The sequence below is a fragment of the Macaca fascicularis genome, chromosome 11, assembly GCF_037993035.2.
Source record: "Macaca fascicularis isolate 582-1 chromosome 11, T2T-MFA8v1.1".
Lineage (NCBI taxonomy): Eukaryota > Metazoa > Chordata > Mammalia > Primates > Cercopithecidae > Macaca > Macaca fascicularis.
In genome coordinates this window covers 97,150,333-97,173,952 of record NC_088385.1, presented here as the reverse complement: position 1 = coordinate 97,173,952, position 23,620 = coordinate 97,150,333, and positions in this window count along the sequence as shown.

The window sequence follows — 23,620 nt, the reverse complement described above, 5'->3', positions numbered from 1 at the left end:
TGTTCAAGAACATAAACAAAAACATGTGAAATAAAAATCACATAGAGTCAAAATTGTCTTTGAAAAATGCCAAAAGTAGCCCTTTGATTTTCTTTTGTCATCTTTCTTTCATTAGGGCAATGAAAGCAAAAGCAATAGCTAAAAGAGGATTTTCCACACAGTCTTTCAGCTGAGCATGAGCACTTTCTCTAAGTTAAATGTGTATATGATGAGTTCCATTATATTGTTGGGTCCTAATTCTGACCCCCTCATTTCCTTCTTTCCCCACAGCTGGTACTTTGTAACTCTTGTTTTAGGTTCAGATCTATATTAGTTTCTATTAAAGGCAATGCAAAGCAAGATTTATTCAATAGGTGGGCAGCTAGCATCAAGTTACTGCCCCAAAGAGTTTGGGTTGATCCTGATTCTGGGTCCCAATTAATCCTTAGTGAATTCTACCTTCTTCCCAAGATTACAGATTTTGCCTAATGGAAGTTCATTGTATCTCTACCCTTTCTCTGATGCATTGATCTCTGTCTGAGGTATCTCCTAGTACCCTGTTCCTCTTAGATTTGGAGATGGGCTTACAATTGCTATTTAGTTCCTATTTACTTAAAAAGGAGTTTTGTTTTCTTTGTACTACCTTCATACTGTACTTACCTTCTTGATATATTTCAAATAGATTTCGCAGCAGTACTTCTTTATGTAGTCAACAAACCCATCAAATACTATTTTCTTTTGCAAATGGTTCTCTCTGCCTCCAAGCCCAGCCAACATCTTCTTTGAGGTCCTCACAGTCCTGTCTTGCTACTATGAATCGTATCATCGTACCATCACAGCATCACATCTAACTCAATTGAGGAAACTCAGGTGAATGACTGACTTTTTAAGGAGACCAGACTATTATTCTGAACCAAAAATAACATAGCTTAAACAGAATTAAATCATTTAACACAAAAATCATGTATTAAATATTAACAGATTTCTTCACACATTGACAATCTGCTGGATTTTCTACTTTATTTTAAAAAAATCCCAAAATTAGTCTCCAAAGCATTAAGTTTTGGGGTCATGAAGAGGTAATTTAATTAGGGAACTGGATTAAACACTAGCTACAACTCATACCTTTGTATATATTTAAAAGATAATAAAAGATGACCTCCCTACCAGGAGAAAACAAGAAGAAATAAGATCCAGGCAATGGTCACTGTGAGATACGCTGAAGAAAAGTGATTTATTTCAAAATCCAACTCAAAGATATGAGATTACTTAGTGTGATGTTCTCCAGGTTCATCCATGTTGTTGCATATAACAGAATTTCCTTTTTTAAGGTCCCATGATATTCCATTGCATGCACGTACCACATTTTCTTTATCTCTTCATCCATTCATGGATATTTAGGTTGTTTCCATACTTGGGGTATTATGAATAATACTACAGTAAACATAGGAGTGCAGATATATCTTCAAGATCCTAATTTCAATTCTTTTGGATATACACCCAGAAGTGGGATTGCTCGATCATATGTTAGTTTTATTTTTAGTCTTCTGAGAAACTTTCATACTATTTTTCACACTAGCTGTACCAATTTATATTCCCACCAACAGTCCACAGGGATTCCAATTGCTTAGCACCCTTGCCAATACTTGTTATCTTTCGTTTTGTTTTGTTAATAATACCCATCTTAACAGGTGTGAGGTGATAACTCATTCTGCCAAGTGAAATAACTCTGGTCACAGAAAGACAAATTTTGCATGCTTCCACTTATATGAGGTATCTAAAATAGTCACATTCATAGAAACATACAGTAGAATAATGGTTGCCAGGGAGTGGGAGTGGTGGGTAGGAAGGATAAAATGAGGGTTTGCTCTTTGACAGGCATAAAAGTTCAATGAGTAAGATAAATAAGTTGTAGAGGTCTGCTATACAGCATTATGCCTATACTTAACAATATTGTATTGGGCACTTAATTTGTTAAAAGGGTAGATCTCAAGTTAAGTGTTCTTCTCATAATAAAAAAAGAAAAAGAAACAAAAGAATCCCACAATTACAGGGTCAGTTTTTTTTTTTTTTTCCAGTTTGGAAATAATGTGTCTCTGCTTATAGAAGAATCCTACATGTAAACAAAATTATTCATCAAACAGTTTAATAATTTTATATCTGCTTAGATAGTATCCAGCAGTGTGTGACACATATACATATATCCTGTTTTATGTCTTGAATTCGATTTAGAATGTGTTGGAAGTGAGGTATAAAATCAGATCCAGGAATGAGGTGATGGTGAAGATTAAATTTTCCTTATAGATACACCAAAAAACTATGAGAATTGGCTCATTTGTGCAGCCTAAGTCTTCAAACACCTTCGCTGAGATATGATGAGAAATATGTCTTATTTCCTACAGCAGCATGATTTGAATTAATTCTTTCCTACTGCTGTTTCTCCTGCAAGAAAGTGCGATACATTTGACCCAACTGCACAAACATAGGAAACTCAGGGGCTCTTTATGAGGCTCTTTGTTCTATAAAGAAGCACCAATAAAAACCAAAGTGAATTTTAGAAGTATCATGTGAAAAGTTGGCCACATGTTGAAAGGTATTTGTATTTTTGTAATTCAGAACCCTCTCATCTAAACGAAAAAAAGAATTGAGAGCCAGAAACTTAGATTTCCATCTATGTCTCTTTATTACCGGGAGTCCTGTGTGATTCTCTACATTTTAGTGCCTTGTAAGGTAAGTATGCTGACCAATATAAACATCCTGCTCCTTTGTACAGGTTCTCATTGACCATACTTCATGCCTCTTCTAATCTGGTCTGTTAACTACATAAAAGTTGAAAAAAGATACACTAAACAACCATATTTAATTAATCTATCACAGGTTCAGGGAAGCTATAGCTACAGGTATTAGATAGTTCTTTTTTTCTGCACATTTTGTATTACAAAGAAACTAACATTGCACAGAGAATAAAAAACAGTTAGGACAATGTATTTGATGGGGTCAGTGGTTCAAATGGGCCTGCCACAGAGGAGGAAAAAAAAAAAGATTATTTACAGCATGATTTTTTCCTCGAAGTTCTTTCCAACTTCTTACAAAGCATGACAACACTTTGCTAATCTGCTTTCCTGACTGTGATCTCAGATTTTAAGACATACACACACACACAAAAATTCTCTCTACTGTTCTCAGGCTTGAGAAAAAGACTCTGTTGCAGATATACTAGAGGAATTTGACATTTTGACGGAGATCAGAATAAGACTATACATTCCTTATGAAAGAGCAGTGTGAGAAATGGCTTCATGAGCGCATATGAAGAAACAATTATTCACAATCTGACAAAAACTGGGCCTTCACAATCATCAAACTGGAAAATGGTATGAAAATAATTTACCAGCCAATCAGGTTTACCAAAGAAAATGCCTTTCATTGTTATGACTATTGCCCCACTAGATTTAACCAAAAATAAATTTTTGCTATGAATGCTGTTGATAAGGGGAAGAAAGCTTTTTCAATGTATGTAAGATTAGTCTTTTCCTTTCGTTTTAATTGCCTGGGAATCAACTATCATTTCATTGCTAGGTTCACTCCTGTAATTTATAGTCTAGAAGTACACTGGAGGTTTAATTCATGGAGCACTAAGCTAGCTTTGCCTGAGCGCTCAATCCCATTATTCAAATTCCTCATGATGTGAGAACTCACAGGACAGTTGTTTTCTTTTCATTTCCATAATTTCATGCCTACAAGTCCTCTTTATATTTCTTACATAACCTGATAAATTATAAATAATTTCAAAGTTACCTTATAATTTACCTCGCTCTTGCAAATGAAGAGTCTCTGAACATGTTGTGTGTTGGACTACTTGTAAAAGAATTTGAGGAGGGGCCAGCACTAGAGTTGCTTTAAAGCACCTGTGCCTTGTCTGGAATGATAGAAAAGCAAAATATAATATAAAACACTAACAAAAGGGAAAGAGGCGGAGACAGAACAAGTGAAATGTCTAAGAACTACTTTTCCTTTTTCTCTCAATGATTTTGTTTTTATAATTATTTTCCACATACCCACAAAACCTGTAAAATATTCACTCAGACAACTCATCACTCCTTTCAACAGCACAGTCCCCCACTTACCCCAACAGCCCCTGTAGCATTCACGCTCATTTTCCTTCTGAGGTATATCCTGGATTGGAAAATTGTGACTGATTAATATCACCCTCAAGATTCTCAAGACATTTGCAAATTCAGTATTATTTTCCTTGAGAGCATGTCAGTAACTTCAGGATGTGACTGTGTACAAATAACCCCAAATCCATTTCTTGATATATAAGATTAATATTTCTAAATAACAGAAAAAATATTTCCTAGTTCCATTTTCTGTGGCCTTTCCTAACCATACAGAGTTTTCTGGTACTTTAGTATAAAGCAGTAAAATTATTATATAGTACATTAATGTAAAATATAAAATGAGAGTTATATCATTAATTTAATGTAAGTCTGTGAATTGAATACATTAGTAACTGCAATTAATACTGCAAAATTCCAGCTGTTCAGCTGATATATGCCTCCCATTGATTATAGCTTGTATTATGTCAATAAAGAATAGAATTAATTTAGCAGAAAATCATTGGCAATTCATATGTCTATAGTAAAAAGAGGCTCAATTATACATAGTTTATATAATCCTGCATAAGTAAAAGAAGAGTAATTTAGAATTCCTTTTTAAAACACATTTTTGTCTTTTCATACACAGGGAGGTGAATTCAATGTTAATAAATATTTATTTTAAATACATGGTCATTAGAGGTTCCTATATAACTCATTATATAAGGGTTCTCCAGATAAATAGAATTTATAGGAGAGATATATACAATAGAGCCAATAGGATTTGTATATCATATATATATTTTAATGAAGTTTCTAACCTATTATATATGCATATATATTTTATATACACGTACATGTGTGTACATATATAGAGAGAGATTTATTACAAGGAATTGGCTTATATAATTATGGTGGATGAGCAGTCTCAAGACATGCAGTCAGCAAGTTGGAGACCCAGGGGCGATGACAGTATACTTCCAATCTGAGTTCTAAGGCCTGAGAAGCAGCAGATTTGACGATATAAGTACCGGTTTGAGTTCAAGTTTGAAGGCAAAAGAAATCAAATGCCCCAGTTTAAAGAGAGTCAAGCAGAGAGAAGATAAATTTCCCCTTACTCAGCTTTTAAATTTTATTTAGGCCTTCAAGAGATTGGATGGGGCCCATGCACATAGGGGAGGGCAATCTGCTTTATTCAGTCTACCAATCCAAATGTTAAACTCTTTCAGAAACACCCTACAGATACACCAAGAAATACTGCTTTACCAACTATGTGGGTATCCTTTATCCCAATCAAATTAACACATACAATTATCCATGACACTCATTATCTTTAAAAGGGTACACGAACTATCAATTTATATCAAAGCTATTACAGACAACATTCTTTGAAATCAAGTTGACTCACTAACCAAAGTTAATGCTAACTCATCACATTGTTGAAATAGTATATAAGCTAAAACTTTTTAAAAGTAAATTCAGGTATTTTGGTGTCATAAAATCTGAACAATAAATGCTTTGGATTCAGAGACCTGGGTATAAATCCTAGTTATGTATTTTCAGGCACTTTCCTTTTAATCCTATGCATTTGTATTTTTCATCTGTCAAAGCACTATCAGTTGGTAAATTGGCAGCATAATCACAGTAGTAGTGTTTTGCACACTACTATGTCCAAAGTTGTGAAAACGTTGGACATCATCATGCAAATTTGAATTTAGATACCTTACAGTCAATCACAGAACCTTTAAGGTAGAAGTGACATTTAAAATGATATATATTAGATATAAGCTTTGCCTTTGGGGTCAAAGAGACCTGAGTGTGTATGACAGTCACTGTAGACTGGGTTTTTCAAAATTCACTTAAGTCCTTCAGTTTGCCTTTTTCTACTGCAGAGGCAAAAAAAGCTAAAAATGTTTCTCATCCCTTATATCTAGAACTCCAAATGGGATTTAGCTTCTTACATTCAGATGGACTTATGCAAGACTTGAAAAGAATTCAGACTGAGTTAATTGGGATAAAAGGTCAGGCATCCATTTTCACATAAGATCACAGCATAGGTAGGAGTTTGTAACATTATCAACAACTGCCAGATTTGGCAAAGGAGTCTTCCTGAACTAGCAATGGCAGCAAGACTCTGGAACTGACCATTGTAGAGGTGGTTCCTTAATTCCACAAGCCGGACCCCCTCGTGGCAGAGTTCCAGCTCCCTTTGTGGTACAGTCAATAGTGTAGAGTTCCTACTACAGAGTCTTCTTTCCCAGGAAACACAGGATGAGAGAGTCTCTGTCTGCCCAAGATACGTCTAGAAAATCTGGACAAGAATTGCAAAAGGACACATGGGAGCTACAGCCCAGCCAAGGCATCCTTTTATGACAGATAAAGAAACTAAGCTCCGAAAGGCTAGGGACCCACCCCTGGATCACATTTTCAAGATACATCTAGAAAATCTGGACAAGAATTGCAAAAGGACACATGGGAGCTACAGCCCAGCCAAGGCATTCTTTTAAAACAGATGAAGAAACTAAGCTCAGAAAGGCTAGGGACCTGCCCCTGGATCACATTGTTGTGAGAGAAATTCACATTCAGTGTGAGTAGGCCGATATTCGGCCAGAAAGCACTGGTGCATCAATAATAGTTGTATTAGTCTATTTCCATGCTGCTGCTAAAGACAAACCTGAGACTGGGCAATTTACAAAAGAAAGAGGTTTAACGGACTCACAGTTCCACATGGCGGAGGGGGGCCTCACAATCATGGTGGAAGCCAAGGAGGAGCAAGTCACATCTTACATGAATAGTGGCAGGCAAAGAGAGAGCTTGTGCAGAGGAACCTCTCTTTATAAAACCATCAGATTTCATGAGACTCATTCACTATCATGAGAACAGTGCAGGAAAGACCTGCCCCATAATCCAATCACTTCTCACCAGGTTCCTCCTAGGAGATATGGGAATTGTGGGAGTTACATTTCAAGATGAGATTGGGGTGGGGACACAGCCAAACCATATCAGTAATTATTAAAATCTTGAAATATTTCTACATGGATGACAAATTGCTGTGGCCATTAGACCCCTAGATGTCTATGGCTTTTCCCTTAGGGCCCAGTGGACTATCTCACCATGTAGAAACTAAAAGGCAATGCTTGTTATAGCAGCAGGATGCTGGTGTTCTAGCTATTATCCTTTCAGATTGTATGCTGTGCACCATCTAATCGTTCAATATTTTTATTCTCCTCCCTTGGGTATGACTGCAGCAAGTGCTTTCTACCACACCAAGTTATTTCTTTACTTAATAAATGCTTTATTGAATTCAACAGAATACTTAGATTTAAAACTGAGATAACATGATTTTTATCTCTTTTTAGAACAGTAAAACCACTACTGCTTGTAGAGGAGGGAGGCAGTACTAGAAGCTCAGCAAACTTCTTTTGTTAGGGGGAGCTCATCCAAAGATGTCAATTTAAAAAATTTAATTTTCGACAAGTGAGTAGCAGCATAATATTACTGGTGAGATGCTTAACCAACTGAAAAATGAATCTGAGGAGATAAAAAACCTCAATCTCTAGCACTAATAACAGATACAGAACATAGTCTTGCATATATAATATTTTATAATTTTCACATTTATAATTTATAACAGAAGCTATTTATCAATGATAAGCCAAGAGAAAATAAGCCAAATAATCACTTGGCTATCCAGCAGTATGCAACTGGGTTATTTTACTTCCGGAAACACTAGATGCTTTGAGAATGTTCTTTTTTTTATCACATTTATGCCTGTTGGCATCTGGGTTTGACAGGTGCATTTAGCAACAAACATATAAAATCACTATCTTCCCATTATTGCTTGTTATCATAAATTACTCCCAAATTCTCCAAATGCAAAATCCCCATACTTTCCAGACTCTTGATCAATAATGAGTGAGTCATTACACAAATACTGCTGGGATAATCATCCTTTATCCGAGAAATGGAAGATAGATTTTCTGATCTTTCCTGGCATCTAATTCTGCTGTAAAATAAATGTGTCATAATTTATTTAAAGTTCAGGGAAAGGAGAAAGCCCAAGAGTTCCTGAAGTCTAGTGTACTTACTTCATTTAAAATGGACAGATACCTCTTGCTGCTGAATTTAAAAAATCAAAATAAACATAATAGCATAATAGATAAAACTTGCAGAAACTACAAGATTCTCAAAACAAAAGACATCTCAAAACAAAAGTCCCCATCTGTAGGACTTATAATTTTGCTGAAATAATGTTTAAAGAGTCAAAAGAAAAATGTTTTAAAAATATTCAAATAGTTGAAAAATAATGCTTGATATTTAGGTAAGCATAGTAATATGAAAGCACATATTTGTTTCACTGTGCTTTAAAACTCCATGAAAATAAATATATACTTAAATATAAATAATTTTTAAAGTGGGATACCACTTTACATAATCAAAAACAATGTGAGAGGAGAAAACAGAAGAAGAAAGATGACAATAAAATTTTGAATATTGAAATAGTAATTGACAGCAGGGTGACCAAAGCTGAAACTAAGTACTTGTATTTTTCATTCACCAAATACTCACTGAGGACCTAGTATGTGCCAGGCACTGTTCTAGAGAGAAGCAAGAGAACAGTGAACAAAAGACAAAAACGGTGTCCTCATGGAGCTTAAATAGAAGAATCCAATCAGAAGATCTAGTTTGTGTCATAGAGAAGCTGAAAACAAATTAAAGGCATACAGTAACTCTGAAAGTGTAAGTGAGGAAAGGTGCTAAAAATAAAAGGGAGAAAGTAAAAGTCCATTTAAGGGAAAATCAGACTGGTACCTCCCTTCTCCTACCCTGCACACTCAAGTGACTGCTCCTCCTTCACTTGAGAACAATGTAATTTGCTCTCTGAAGAAACTGAACAAAACAAAGTGGAGGGGAGAAATGAGACTCCCTATTGAAAGCAGAGGAATTAAATGATCACACATTAAACTGTGACACTCGCAGTTATGATGAATGGTGTCCCCACTCCCCAAACCTATATGTTGAAATCCTAACCCCCATTGTGATGAGGCCTCTGTGAGGTGATTTTCAATAAGGTCATGAGGGTGGGGCCCCATGATGGAACTGGTGTCCTCATAAGAAGAGACATCTCTTAATGAGAGATCGCTCATTTTCTCTCTGCACAGCCACAGTGAGAGGTCATGTGGTTATACCATGGGATAAACAGCCATCTACAAAGATAAGAGTCTTTGCCAGAATTCCAGCATGTTGGCACCTGGATTTCAGACTTCCAGCCTCTATAACTGAGAAAAGAGATGCTTGTTGTTTAAGCCACCCAGTCTATGCTATTTTGTTATGGCAGCCCTAGGAGACTAAGATACTCACCCTCCCCCTAGCTGTCTTTCTCTGATTGAACAGACAGACCACAGAAGTTGTGCTTCTTTTGAGAAGCTGAGTGCATTTCAAGACATTGAGGATGTGAGGGAACTTGCTATGAAATAGTTATGTATGCACCAACATGCACTATCTATATACTTGGATTTCAATCAATTGTAATGTCTTCTTAAATGTGAAGGGACAGTAGAGAAACAATGTACTTTCAGAGAAAGACTCTCTCATAAAGATATTTTTTAAAAGTAGAAGAAAAAGCGAAAAAAATTGAGAAAAACAGAAATACTAAAAGACACAATCAGTGTTGTCTTACCACAAATGAAAGAAGATACTGTATCTTTTAAGAAAAGAACAAATGCTTGAAACATATTTAAAGAATAAGGAAAAACACTTAGACATTAAAGATACAATTGTACAAATATAAAATTCAGAGAAAGTGGAGAAACAAAGAAAGTACTTAAACCTCTTAGGAGGCTGAACAAGAAGGTAGAAAGAATTACAGAATCAGTTTAGGAGTTGTAACTTCTCATTAAGAAGTGCAGAACAGACCAGTAGAAAAGATGAAAAACCATTGAAATAAAATAAAATAAACTGCATAATTGAAAAATTGAGTTTCCAGATTGCAAAGGATCACCAAATGTCTATTACAATGAAAAATAAAAGAAGCACAACCAATTATACCATATCAGGGATAAATTTCAGATAAAAAGACACCCTAAAAACTTTTAAAGATGAAAAAAATGTCACAGGCATTCAGAAATCAGAATACCAATCAGAAGTCAGAATGGCAAGAGATTCTCAAAGAAAAATTTGAAACTAGAAAATAATGTGTAGTGTTTTCAAATTATGTGGGAAAAAACTGTTTCTAAACTAATATGGTATGCCCATCCTTCAACATCAAGATATTGGGGCATAGATATTTTTGGACACGTAAAAATCTCTAAAAATTTACCTGCTGCATCATCTCCCTACTTGACGAGTACTCCACCAAAATGAACATATCATTTAGGATATGATAAAAAAAAAAAAACTCAGAAATATTCTACGTGATATAGAATAGAGGATTCACTGTAAATATTAGCACATAACATTTTAGGAACTGTTGAGGTATTCTCTGAGACATCTAATGTTGAGCCTGAAGTTGCTATAAGTTAACCAGACCAGGAGCTGGGAAGGAAAGCTGATGTGGAAAAGAAGGAGGACAATGGAGCCAATGAGGATAAATTGGAAGCCATGAGGACAGCTGGAACCTATGAAGACAAACGAACCTGCAAAGAGAAACCAGAACCCACATCTGTCACTTAGCACCTCCAGCTTCTAAGCCTTAGATGACCTGCAGGAGAAGTTGGTGTGTTTTTCTCTGGAACTCCATTCATACTGGCCCAGAACTCAGAGATGTTGAAGGAGAAGCCTGGGAGGAGAATTTGTGGCACCAGGCATTGTTCCATGCCACTTAGATGAGCCAGCATCGGCAACAATATGAAAAGATTCCACAGTGCCTGGTGTCTTATACTAATTCTCTCAAACTAAGAAATATGGCTCCTGTTTCACTGCCATCCTCCAAATGTTCACCATGAAGTCAATGCTAACTTTGAACCACATTGGGAGGAGCATTCTGGGAAATGTAGCTCCAGTTTGTCTAATTCAACACAATACAAAATCACCATCAAGAAAGACTTAGAATTCAGGAAATAGGGAATCCAAGTAAGGAGAAAACGAAGAGTACTCTGAGAATGATAATGAAAGCAAGTACAAGAAAAAACTCAACCAACCAAAATGCCTGGAAAGAAATCAATCCAATTGGAGCAAGAGGACAGAGTGCTCTAAGAAATATGAATTCAAAAAGAAAATGTGAACTAATAGACTAACTGGGGTGTTTGATTATAATTAGAGGTGTTTTTTAGTTCCTGCTGGAGAGTAATTAAAACTACAGAAAAAAAAGAATAGCTGTACAAAAAACAAAGAGTAATCAAAATATGCTACACTGCTCAGTTGATAATGATATTTGCATCATTATAATCATCTCTACATTGAACAGTGATTTAACAAAAATGAAGACAAAATACATAGAGACAGGAGGAAAGGTAGTATGAGAAAACTAAAACAACCTCAGTCATAGTGGGAAGTCAGAACAGAATGTGAGGTTATTTTAACCATTAATAATAGAATTTATTTTTAGAACAGTTTTAGATTTACAGAAATATTGAGTGTATAGTACAGAGAGTTTTCAGGTAACCTCCATATACGTAGTTTTTCTTATTATCTTGCATTAGTGTAGTACATTTGTTACATTAATGAACCGAAGGTGATATATAATTATTAACTGAAGTCATAGTTTACATTAAGGCTTACATTTTGCATTGAATAGCTCTATGGATGAGGAAAGGGGCTAAAATGCATAATTTTATGCATTCACCTTTAAAATATCATGGAGAACAGTTTTACTGCCTTAAAACTTTCCTTCATTTCAATTATTTGTTCTTCTCTCCACTCTCTAAAGCCTGGAAACGACTTATCATTTTATCGTCTCTATATTTCTGTTTTTTTCAGAGGGTCATAGAGTTGGACTTATACAGCATGTAGCCCTTTCAGATTGACTTCATTCACTAAATAATATTCATGTAACATTGCTCCATGTGTTTTCATGGCTTAATAGATCATTCCTTTTCATCATTGATCATTTTATTCTATGCATGTACCACAATTTGTTCATCTACTACTAAATGATGTCTTGGTTGTTTCTAGCTGTTGGTGATTATGAATAAACTTGCTATAAACATTTATGTGCAGGTTCTTGTGTGGATTTAAGTTTTCAACTTATTTAGATAAACATTTAAAAGAGCAATTGCTGTATAATATGGTAAGATTATGTTTAACCTTGTATGGAACTAACAATGTGACTGTACCATTTTGTATTCTTACCAGCAATGAATGAAAACACCTGTTGCTTTGCATCCTTACCAGTATATGATATTGTCATATTTCAGATTTTAATCTTTCTAACAGATGTGTAGTGGTATATAGTTGTTGTTTAATTTTCAATTCCCTTATGACATACAATTTTTAACAGTTTTACATGTATATTTGCTATTTGTATATCTTCTTTGGTGAGGTGTCTGTTCAGAACTTTCTCCCATTTTAAATTGGATCATTTTCTTATTTTTGAGTTTTAAGTGTTCTTTGTGTATTTTAAGTGCAAGTTCTTTATCAGATATGTATTTTATGCATATTTTCCCATTCTGTGGCTTGTATTTTAATTCTCTTAATAATGTATTTGCAGAATTTTTTTAATTTGAACAAATTTTACTTTTATAGTGTGCTTAAGAAGTTGTATCCAAAAACACAGGGTCACCTATATTTTCCCCTATTACCGAAGTTTTATATTTTGTGGTTTTTGTTTAGTTCTATGATCTATTTTGAGCTAATTTTTGTGAACTGTGTAAAATCTGTGTCTGGATTTTTTTTTTTTTCCAAGTAGATATCCAGTTGTTCCAGCATCACTTGTTGAAAGATTATCTTTTCTACAGTGAATTGCATTTGTTCCTTTGTCCAAGATCAGCTGACTATATTTGTGTGGGTCTATTTCTAGGCTCTCTATTCTGTTCTGTTGGTTTATGTGTTTATTCTTCCATAACATGCTGTCTTGACTATTGTAGCTTTATAGTAAATCTTCAATTTGAATAATGTAATATTCTTCTTTGCTCTCTTCTTGTGTATTATGTTGCCTATTCTGAGTCTGTTTGTATTTTAATATAAACTTTATTGTCAATTTGTTGATATCCAGAAAATAACTTGCTTGGATTTTGATGGGAGTTGCAGTGAATGTGGAAAATAAGTTGAGAAGAATTGACATCTTAGCAATATAGAGTCTTTTCTGTCCCTATACATAGAATATTTATTTAGATCTTCTTTGATCTCCTTCATCAGACTTTTCTAGTTTTATTTGTATAGATCCGGTACATATTTTATTTGATTTATACTTACATAGTTTATGTAAACAATTGACTTTTTAATATTAACTTTTTATCCTACACCCTTGCTATAGCAGCTTATTAGTTCCAGGAACTTTTTGTCAACTCTGGGATTTTCTTCATATAAATCATGCAAAATATGCAGTCATGTCATCATCAAACAAATATAGTTCTATTTATGCCTTCCTGATATGTACACCTTTTATTTCTTTTTCTTGTCTTATTGCATTGGCCAGGACTTCCAGTACAATGTTGAAAATGAATGGTGAGATGCAGTATTCTTGTCTTTTTTTTATTTTAAGAGTAAAGCAATCCTATTAATAGTAGGCAGTCAGAACATAATACATAACATTTTTAAAAGCAATAAATTGACATCTAAGTGAATTATTTTAAAATCTAGAGTTTAAAATCAAATAAAACTAAAGGAATTTAATAGTTTGTCTCTGTATCATGGAATGAAAGAGTTAACAAGAGGTGATAAAAGAATCTGCTATTTATCACTGTCTTTTATTAGTATTTGATTTTTAAAATATATTACTATTAATCATATTTTAATATTTTTCTTCATAATATAAATAATGATAAATTATAAAAAATGGTAATATTTTGAGGATAACTAGGACAAGTTATGTAAATCAATTAACATTGTTTCTAGCACATAGAAATTAACCATTGAATGTTATTGTTCACATAACTCTCATTGTTGTTCACATAACTCTCTAAAAAGAAAAAGATGGGGATATTTTGAAAAGTAATTATATTACTATTACTTTCAAAGGGAATAATAGCTAGAAAGGCAAAACATAGTAAGTTGAGATACAAAGGTGAATTTCAAAGTAATGATGGTAAGCAGTTAATGGTTGCTTAGTAGATTTATGCAAATTTACAAAAGACTCATTTATATGACTTGGTCATGAGAACCTAACTTTATTGAAATAGGTGGACATTAGCTCTGAAAAGATGGAGGAGAAAAAAGAAAAAAGATAGAATTCAAAGAATATATGGAGAGTACGTTCTTATGGTAGTCACTATGAACACATTTTTTTAGTCCTTCCCAGTTAGTATTTGATTAGATGTCATTTCTTTAGAGTTAAAAAATGAATTAATGTCTTTTTCCTTTTTTCAATTCTCTTTTTGAATATCAAATCAATGTAAAGTCAAAACGTTAACCATATAAAGCCAACATAACTTACCAAACATTTTTTTCTCACCCAAAACTGCATTTTTTGGGGGATGAGAGAAAGAAAGGCCAAAGTTCTTCCTTCCAAGAGAAAGTAATATGTTCTTTGAACTCTACATGTCAATCACAAAACACATTTTTTTTCTCATTTCAATTATAAGAATTGAATTTGAGGACTTCTTCTTATAAAAGTGAGGCGATCTAGACACTCTGAAAGACCATCTTGCTCAAGATAATTAGGCTTTTGATAAAAAAAAAAGTTTTAATGCACTTTGGTTATAAAGCAATTAATAGAAAATTTTTATCACCTCTCAAATTTCTCATCTTAAACACCATCAACCTTTTATGTCTTTCCTAACACCTTTGAGAAAAAAAAAAAATAGCTGAAACAAGGACAGAGAGGAGTGAAAAGCAAGCCATCAAAAGGTAGGCTTTCTCTAAAAAAAAAAAAAAAAAGATAATATCAGACTTTGAGTTTCTTTTCTATGCTACATAACAAATTATCACAAACCTAATGACTTAAAGCAAAATATGTTTATGATCTCAGAGTTTCTATTATTTAGGAGTCTTAGTTTAGCTAGGTCCTCTGCATGACAGCAATCAAGCTGTAAACAAAACTGGATTCTTATCTAGAAGCTTGACTGGGAAAGGTTTGTTTCCAAGCTCACTAATGTTGAACGGATTTATTTTTTTACACCTATAAGATTCATGGAAGCTTCTTTCTTCAAAGCCAGCAAGGTCAAAACTTTAGATCTAGTCTGATAGAAAGATGTAGTCTCATACAATGAAACACAATGATAAAAATACCTTCCAGTTACCCTTGCCACATCCTAGTAGTTGGAATCAAGTTGCAGGTCCTACACATTCTCATCAAGAGGGGATTATATAAGTTCTTTAACACCAGGAGGTGAGAATTATGGTGAGAATTATAGTAGCCATCTTAAAGTCTGTCTATAACAAGACTAACATATAGACCAAAACTAAGGACAATGAGATGAAAGAGAGTGGAACTTCAGATTGCTTTGTTTAGGCAACACCTCGAAGGGGCCTAAAGAGGTTACTCACTGTTTATAGCACCATCTGGCTTCTTGCAAAAGATAAGCGAGTCTTTCAGATATTTACCTACATAAAACTCCTGTTTCCATGTTATTTCCAAATAAATTTCATTTCTTTTTTTTTTCTTGTGAGACAGTCTTGCTGTTTCACCCAGGCTAGCATGCAGTGGTAAAATCACCGCTCACTGTTGCCTTGACCTCATGAGCTAAAGCCATCCTCCTGCCTCAGTCTCCCAAGTAGCTGGAACTGCAGGCATGTACCACTGTGCCCAGCTTTTATATATATATATATATATATATTCTATATAAATAATAGATATTATATATAAATAATAGATATTTATAATTCTACATAAATAATATGTATTATAAATATATATTTTATAAATATACACACACAGAGAGAGAGAGAGAGAGTCTCACTTTGTTGCCTAGGCTGTTCTCAAGCTCCAGGCCTTGAGCAATCCTCCTACCTCAGTCTCCTAAAGTTCTGGGATTACAGGCATGAGCTGCCACACCCAGCCTCCAAATATATTTCAAATCAATATGTATTTCAAACCAGCTTGTATTTGAAAGTCATCTCTAGATAATAGCATTCTCCATTTAGGTTTCTAGGCTTAGTAATACTAAGACCAATAAAATTTAAATTTATTATTTAAAAAATCTAACACACAAGGAATAAAAATAAATGAGAGTCTGAAAAAGTAACAAACAGTAGCATTATGGACTCAAGGCATTCAGATATTACAATTATCAGAAATTGTTTATAAACTATGAATTCAATGTCTGAAAAGTTAAAAATGAGATTTCATTTTAAAAATATTCGAAATGACATAAAAATAACAAACCAAATTTTAAAAATAGGAAAGTAAATGTTTCAAAGATAAATGAAATTGTTGAAATCAGAGTTAATGAACAAGTTAAAAAGCAGATTAGAAACTGTTGAAGAGATAATTAGTACATTGGAAGATAGAAAGAATAAACACAGACTCCTACATAAAGAGAAGATGAAAATGTCAAAGAATAGCTTAAATGATATAGAAAACAGAATGAAAATTTTTAAATACATTTTACCAGAGTCTCAAGAAAAAAAGATAGATCATATAAGGGATAAGTGAATTTGAATAAATAATGGCTGAGGTTTTCCAGAACTAAGAAATACCAATCTACTTTTAAGAGACCAAATTAATTCCAAATAGAATAAACAAAAAGAAATTCATACTACCATCTACTGTCGTTAAATCTTAGAATATCAGGCTGATTTTCAAATGTATGTGGATGAGAAAAAGTCTGTGAGTTGTTAAGATATTGTTCAAGATGAAGTATAAAGAGGAGCTACTTGCTTTGCTAGATATCATCTTATTACAATGCTATTGTAAATGATATAGAGATTTAGTGGTGCAGGAATAAATAAAATAACCTGTGGAACAGGAAAAGAAAAAAACACAGAGCCCCAAATAGGGCCACATATATATGCAAACTCAGGATATTACAAAAATTCCCTTGAAGATTATGAGGGAAAGAAGAAAAATTTAATACAATTCATTTGTACATATGGATAAAATCAAATCAGATTTCTACCACACACTGTAGACAAAAAAACATGCAAGATAGATAAATTATTAAATGTAAGAGGCAAAACTTTAAAATTTTGATAGAAATTACGAGAGAACAAATTTTGAATTTGGGTTAAGGAATTTTTTTAAATGCTAACCATTAGAGATAAGATTGATAAATTTGTAATAAAATTAAGAAATTCTATTTATAAAAAGGCACTGTGATGAAAGTGAAAATCAACCCATTGTGAGAGACAGTATCTGTAACACACATAGTCAACAATGGATTAGCATCCAAAGAATAAATAACTTCTACAACTCAATAAGCAGAATAAAATAACACAAGGAAAAATTGGCATAAAAACCAAGAGTAGGAATATCACAAAATAAGAAGCATGAAGAGTCAATACAAATAAAAATATATTGTCATATAATTACAGAATTGTAAATTAATACCACAGTGGATCAGCTGGTTGAAGTATAATTTGACATAACTGCATTGGAAACAATTTGGTCCCATCTTACATAGATGAACATTTCAAAGTTCCCATAACTCATCCATTTTACTTCAAGGGATGATCTTGGGGAAATCCTTACATGTACACACTACTAGGCATGTACAAAAATGGTTATAATAACATCATTCATAATAAAAAGAAATATTTGAATGGAAGCAATACAAACATCCATCAACAAGAAAATAAATAAATCCTGATGAGGAATATTACGTGATATGTAAGATGACATTTAGAAGCATAATGTTGAGTTAAAAGTCAGTCACAAAAGAGGACATTAAGATTATTATTTCATTTTTGTAATGCTCAAAAGCAAGCAAAGCCATACAATAGATTGCTTAGTGACATATGTATGCCACTAACAACAATGACGATAATAATAGTTAACCATTAAAACTTACACACTGCCTACTATTTATAAAACCTCCTTTTGTATGCTACAAATGTATTAAACAATATAATTCTTATATGAGGAAAATATAATGATCATCAAAATACCAATTTAGAAACTGAGGCAAAGAGGATTAAAAAAATGTTTATTGCAAACAGTCTGGCTCAGACTGCCTTCTTAACCATTATGGTACACTACATAGAAATTATAATTGGGAGGCATGTGTTAAGGCAGGGAGTTAGGATGAAAAGGAGCACACAGACTGATGCAAAGGCACTGGTAACATTTAAGCTTTCAGGTCCAGTGGTGAGTTACAGGTGTGCATTTTGATATTTTCTACACACACACACACACACACACACATATGTAATACATGTCATTTTGTGTTTTCAAGTTGTATAAAAATATTTTTGAAAGAATACAATGTAATGATAATTAGGTTGTCTCACATCAATGGCTACTTCCAACAGCAAGATCAGATCTACCTTTCTCTACTATTCTACTTAATGATGAGTCTCCTGTAAGTATCACTAGTTGGTTATTTTCCTCCATAGTAGCATTGTCCAAAACATTTTTTATGGATTCATTGTCTTATTAGCTACAATAACCCTACGCTTTAGATATTTTTATTCTCAATTTATTGTTGAAAAAAGTTAAAGCACAGAAAGAGGTTAAATATAACAACATGATGAAGGTGACACAGCTAGAAAGTGCCCTAATCAGAATTTTAACAATTCTGACAAACTTTTTGTCTTTGTGAAGCACAAGTTAGTTTCATCCACTTAAAGCAGAAAAAGAAAGTAAATTAACTATAAAATAGACTCTCTTAAATTCACATACATGATTTTTTGCTAGTATTAATTCCTTATGCCAGTAGTTTCTAAGCATTAATTTATTTACCCTTTGTTCATAATAAATGTTTACTGAAGCCTAATATATAAGACTGATAGAAGCAAAACTCCTCTGGTTAGAACAAAAATAAAGATTCACCTACAAAGACTTTCCCAGGGGTTCTACTAAACATATTTGGAAAATTTACAATATTTTATTGGATAATTGAAAGATGTCAGTGATAGACTGAATTATTGTATCCATTCTCCCCTCTCTCTTTCCTGTGGAAATGTAACCCAGGCAATTGCCAGGATGCTTAGACGTGTCTCCCTTTAAAACAGGCAAAGTATATTTTCTCTCCTTGTTGCTGTCAACATTAGCCATGTGACTTGCTTTGGCCAGCGGAACAGTAGCAAATGTGACATGAGCACTTTAAGTGCTGTTTTGTAATTTGGCTTGAATTTTTGTGCTTCCACCATTACAGTTAGAAGAGCACGCTCTTAATAGTGCTTGTTCTACAATGGGATATGTGGAGTAAAGTCCAACCTGAACTGCAGATAAGCCCCCAGCTGAATCCAATCAAGTTCAATCAAGATCGGAAAATCTTCAGCTGACCTACAGATATTTTCACAAAGAATAAAAATGGTTATGGCAAACCACTGGTATTGGGGATTGTCTGTCATGCAGCATTATTGCAGTAAACATTGTCTAATACAGTAACTGTGTTACAATTCAGAAAACATTTATTAAAATAACAAAGCTTGGAAGTCCAAAATATACCAAGTTCCTCAGAGTTTAAAACACTTCCATGAGACACATTACCACATAGTGAAAGAAGCATGGCTTGGCTTCCAGTGTCTCACAGATTTGATTTGTAGAGAGAAATCTGAAATTACTAAATATCTGGGCCTCAGTATTCACAACCAACAAATAAAGTATTTGTCTGGATTAGAAATTATATATAGAAAGAGTTTAGAGCATGTACACATTTTACAAATGGTAGTTTTTATTTATTACTATGCATTCTATTAAGCAAGTTAGTGGAAACCCAAGAACTGTTACAGAAAAAAAAAGCACCCTGAGAGCAGAGATATATTATATTTTCCTTTATTTTATTTTCCCAGTTCTTGTCTCAAAGAAAAGAAAGTGGCAAACTCACTATGTCTATGGCATATGTACAATATAAGGTAGTAACTAATGTAAAATCCCTTTATTTGAGATTTCAAAGCAAAAATTTCAATAATTGAGTTCCTACTATATTCTTTGTTCTAATTATATTTTGTCATTTAATCTTTACAACATGGTTAGTCTTTAGAAAAAGCATAGGCTACATATGGTGACAATAGAAATGCTCAGAAATTGCTTTGTAATCAGAATATACCTCCCACCAGAGAATCTGAAGCATATTTTGAGTTAATGCAAATATTCTCAGAAGGGATAATACTTTAGGTTATATTAATCATTTCTACATTATGATGAATAATTTTATCTGCTCTATTTATGGAAATAATTTTTCCATTATTATATACTTCCAATTATTGCTTTTTAAAATATAAAATAGTAATAATTAGAATTATATAATAATGGAAACTTAAATATAATGGAAGTATTTAATAATGGAAATTTAAATAGAAATTTTTTATATTTAAAAAAGTAATAATTGAAAGTATATAATAATGGAAAAATTACAACTTATTAGATAGCAGACTGTATTATGAAGTAACAATGATCAGAAGGGTGAGATACCAGTGCCAAAATAGAAATAAAATACAAATAGAAATCAACACATAAATCATACAACTGATAAGAGTTTAGTGAATGACAAATGAGGCATTTTTAAATCAGAAAAAAAAAAAAGTAACAAAAAATCTTGGCTAACTACAATGTGCCAAATTTAAATTCTTAGCTTGTACTTTTGTTGTTGTTGTTTGGTAGAGACTGGGTTTTGCTATGCTGCCCAGGCTGGTCTTAAACTCCTGGGCTCAAGCAATCTTCCTGCCTCAGCCTCCCAAAGTGCTGGGATTACAGGTGCGAGCCACCATACCTGGCCGGCCTTCCACCTTAAGTCAAATTAAATTCCAAATGGATTAATAATTTAAATGTAAAAAGTAGAAGGGTAAAAGTCCCAGACTGAAAAAAAAGATCAAATATTATATATCTGTGTGTTAAGAAAAACTAAAAGCCAAAAATGAAAAATTAATTGATCTAGCCTTGAAAAAATATAAAATATCCATCAAAAAAGACCCACAAAGTTAAAGACAAGCAACAAACTGAGAAAAATATATAAATTGTGTATGGTACATCAATTAATTATATGACTAACACATAAAAAGGTCTTGCAAATGGATCAGAAAGATAATATCACAAATTCAAAACTTGGAAATGCCTGTGAGTAGCCAATTCATGAAAGAAGAAAAGTAAAGGCTAGGCCTGGTGGCTCATGCCTGTAATCCAGTGCTGCTTTGAGGGCGATGAGGCAAGAGGACCACTTGAGGCCAGGAGTTTGGGACCAGCCTGGGCAACATAATGAGATCCTATGTCTACAAAAAAAAAAAAAAGAAAAAAGAAAGAAAGAAAAGAAAAGAAAAAAAGAAAGAAAGAAAGGGAGAAAGAGAGAAAGAAAAAGAAAGAAAGAAAGAGAGAGAAAGAAAGAAAGAAAGAAAGAAAGAAAGAAAGAAAGAAAGAAAGAAAGAAAGAAAGAAAGAAAGAAAGAAAGAGAAAGAAAGAGAAAGAAAGAAAGAAAGATTATCCAGGCATTGTGGTACATGCCTATAGTCCCAGCTACTAGGGAGACTGAGGACGGAGGATCGCTTGAGCCCAGGAGTTTCCTATTGCAGTGAGTTATGATCCTGCCACTGCACTCCATCCTGGGCCACAGAGAGAGACCCAGTCTCAAAAAAAGAAAGAGAAAGGAAGGAAGGAAGGAAGGAAGGAAGGAAGGAAGGAAGGAAGGAAGGAAGGAAGGAAGGAAGGAAGGAAGGAAGGAAGGAAGGAAGGAAGGAAGAGGGAAGGGAAGGGAAGGGAAGGGAAGGGAAGGGAAGAGAAAGATCCATAAGCATGACAAGAGAAACTCATATTTAAAACAATAATAATTTACCATTTATCACCTATCAGATTATACAAGAATATAAGAACATAATAATCCCTGCTATGGAAATGGATACTCTGCATGGATGTGTCAATTAATACAAACTTTTTCAAATGAATTTGGGCAACATGTATCAGAAGGACCACCACCCAACAGGCCACTGTTTACAATTTATCTAAGGAAAATATCCAATAAAGTTAAATGTTTCCACCTCATTTATAATACTGAAAACATGGAAAAAAGCTTAAGTAAGTTGTGCAATGTTAGCCAATGCCTTGATTAAAAATGAAAATGAGCATGTACATATATGGATACAGAAAGCTACTTAAGTGAGCAATATAGGCTACAAAGTGAGTGCAAAGTAAAATGTTTGTGACTATATATACACAAAAAGCCCAGAATACTATATGCCAAAATGTTAACACTAAATATTGCTGGTGATTGGATCACAGATAATTTATTTTCCTTTGCTTATCTGTATTTTCCTATTTTTTTTTTTTTTAACAATTGCTTGAAGAATCGCTTTTAAGATAATTCATTCAGGGCAGTCCTGATGAAGCTTGGGAGATAGAAGGGTAAAAAGAAAATCAATTTCCAATTAGTGGAAGCAGGAAAGGTGAGAATGCAAGAAACAAACTTTACCTAACTCACAATTTGTTTATAAGCCAGTCTTGATATCAGAAACACTGTGAGGTGACAGGATAAACCCAGAATATTTCTCAATGGCTCAAGAGCTTCTTCCCTTTGCTTATTTTTTAGAGTGTAATGCTGGCAGAGCAAAGAGCTTTGATTTTTTTTTTTTTTTTTGGAACCTTGATTATTAAATGGAGATCCCACAGTGACTATTTAATAACAAACATTTAACTTTCCATTTTCTTATTGTTTAAGATTCTGAAGATGCCTGACATTTGTTGTCAAAAATTTATTCATCTATTATGCACCACTAAATCTGTGTGGTGTCCTACATTTGAACTCATCTTCTACAACACACAGAACCTGTTGACAAATGTCTGTTTTTTCCACAGCCTTCATGATACGATGACTCATTCCCCGGTGGGTGGTAGGTAACTCTGCCCTTGGTCACTAAGTGAATGATTTGGAAAGCCTTTGTGGCTGAATGTATTTGAGCTAAATGATGCAGTGGGAAAGATGGGGTCACAGAAAGAGCACAGCACTGCAGATTGTCAAATGGTGCATGGCAGGCATCAGAAATGTGGTGCAGATGGAGAGGCTGTGAATACATTTCAGGTACTGCAGCAATTAGAGCAAGCCGAAATCCACACCGGTTCTCCTTGGATATTGGAATATACTGTTAGTGTTCTCAAAAATACAGATGGTGTTTCAATACACATAATAGCCTTAACTCTCACCATCTGGACCCAAAAGAGACTTTTCTGCTTGGATTCCCTAATCAGTGACCATGTTTTACTGTATTAGGAGCAATTAGAAGTGACATTTCTTTGTTTCTGTTTTTTTCTCAACTGATAACCTTAGCATTCCTATTTTCTTTCTTTGATTTTTTTTCCCTCTGCACCCTGTCACTTAGTACCCTCTCTGCTCTGAGTTGATTAGGACATCTGATTCCAAGCAATT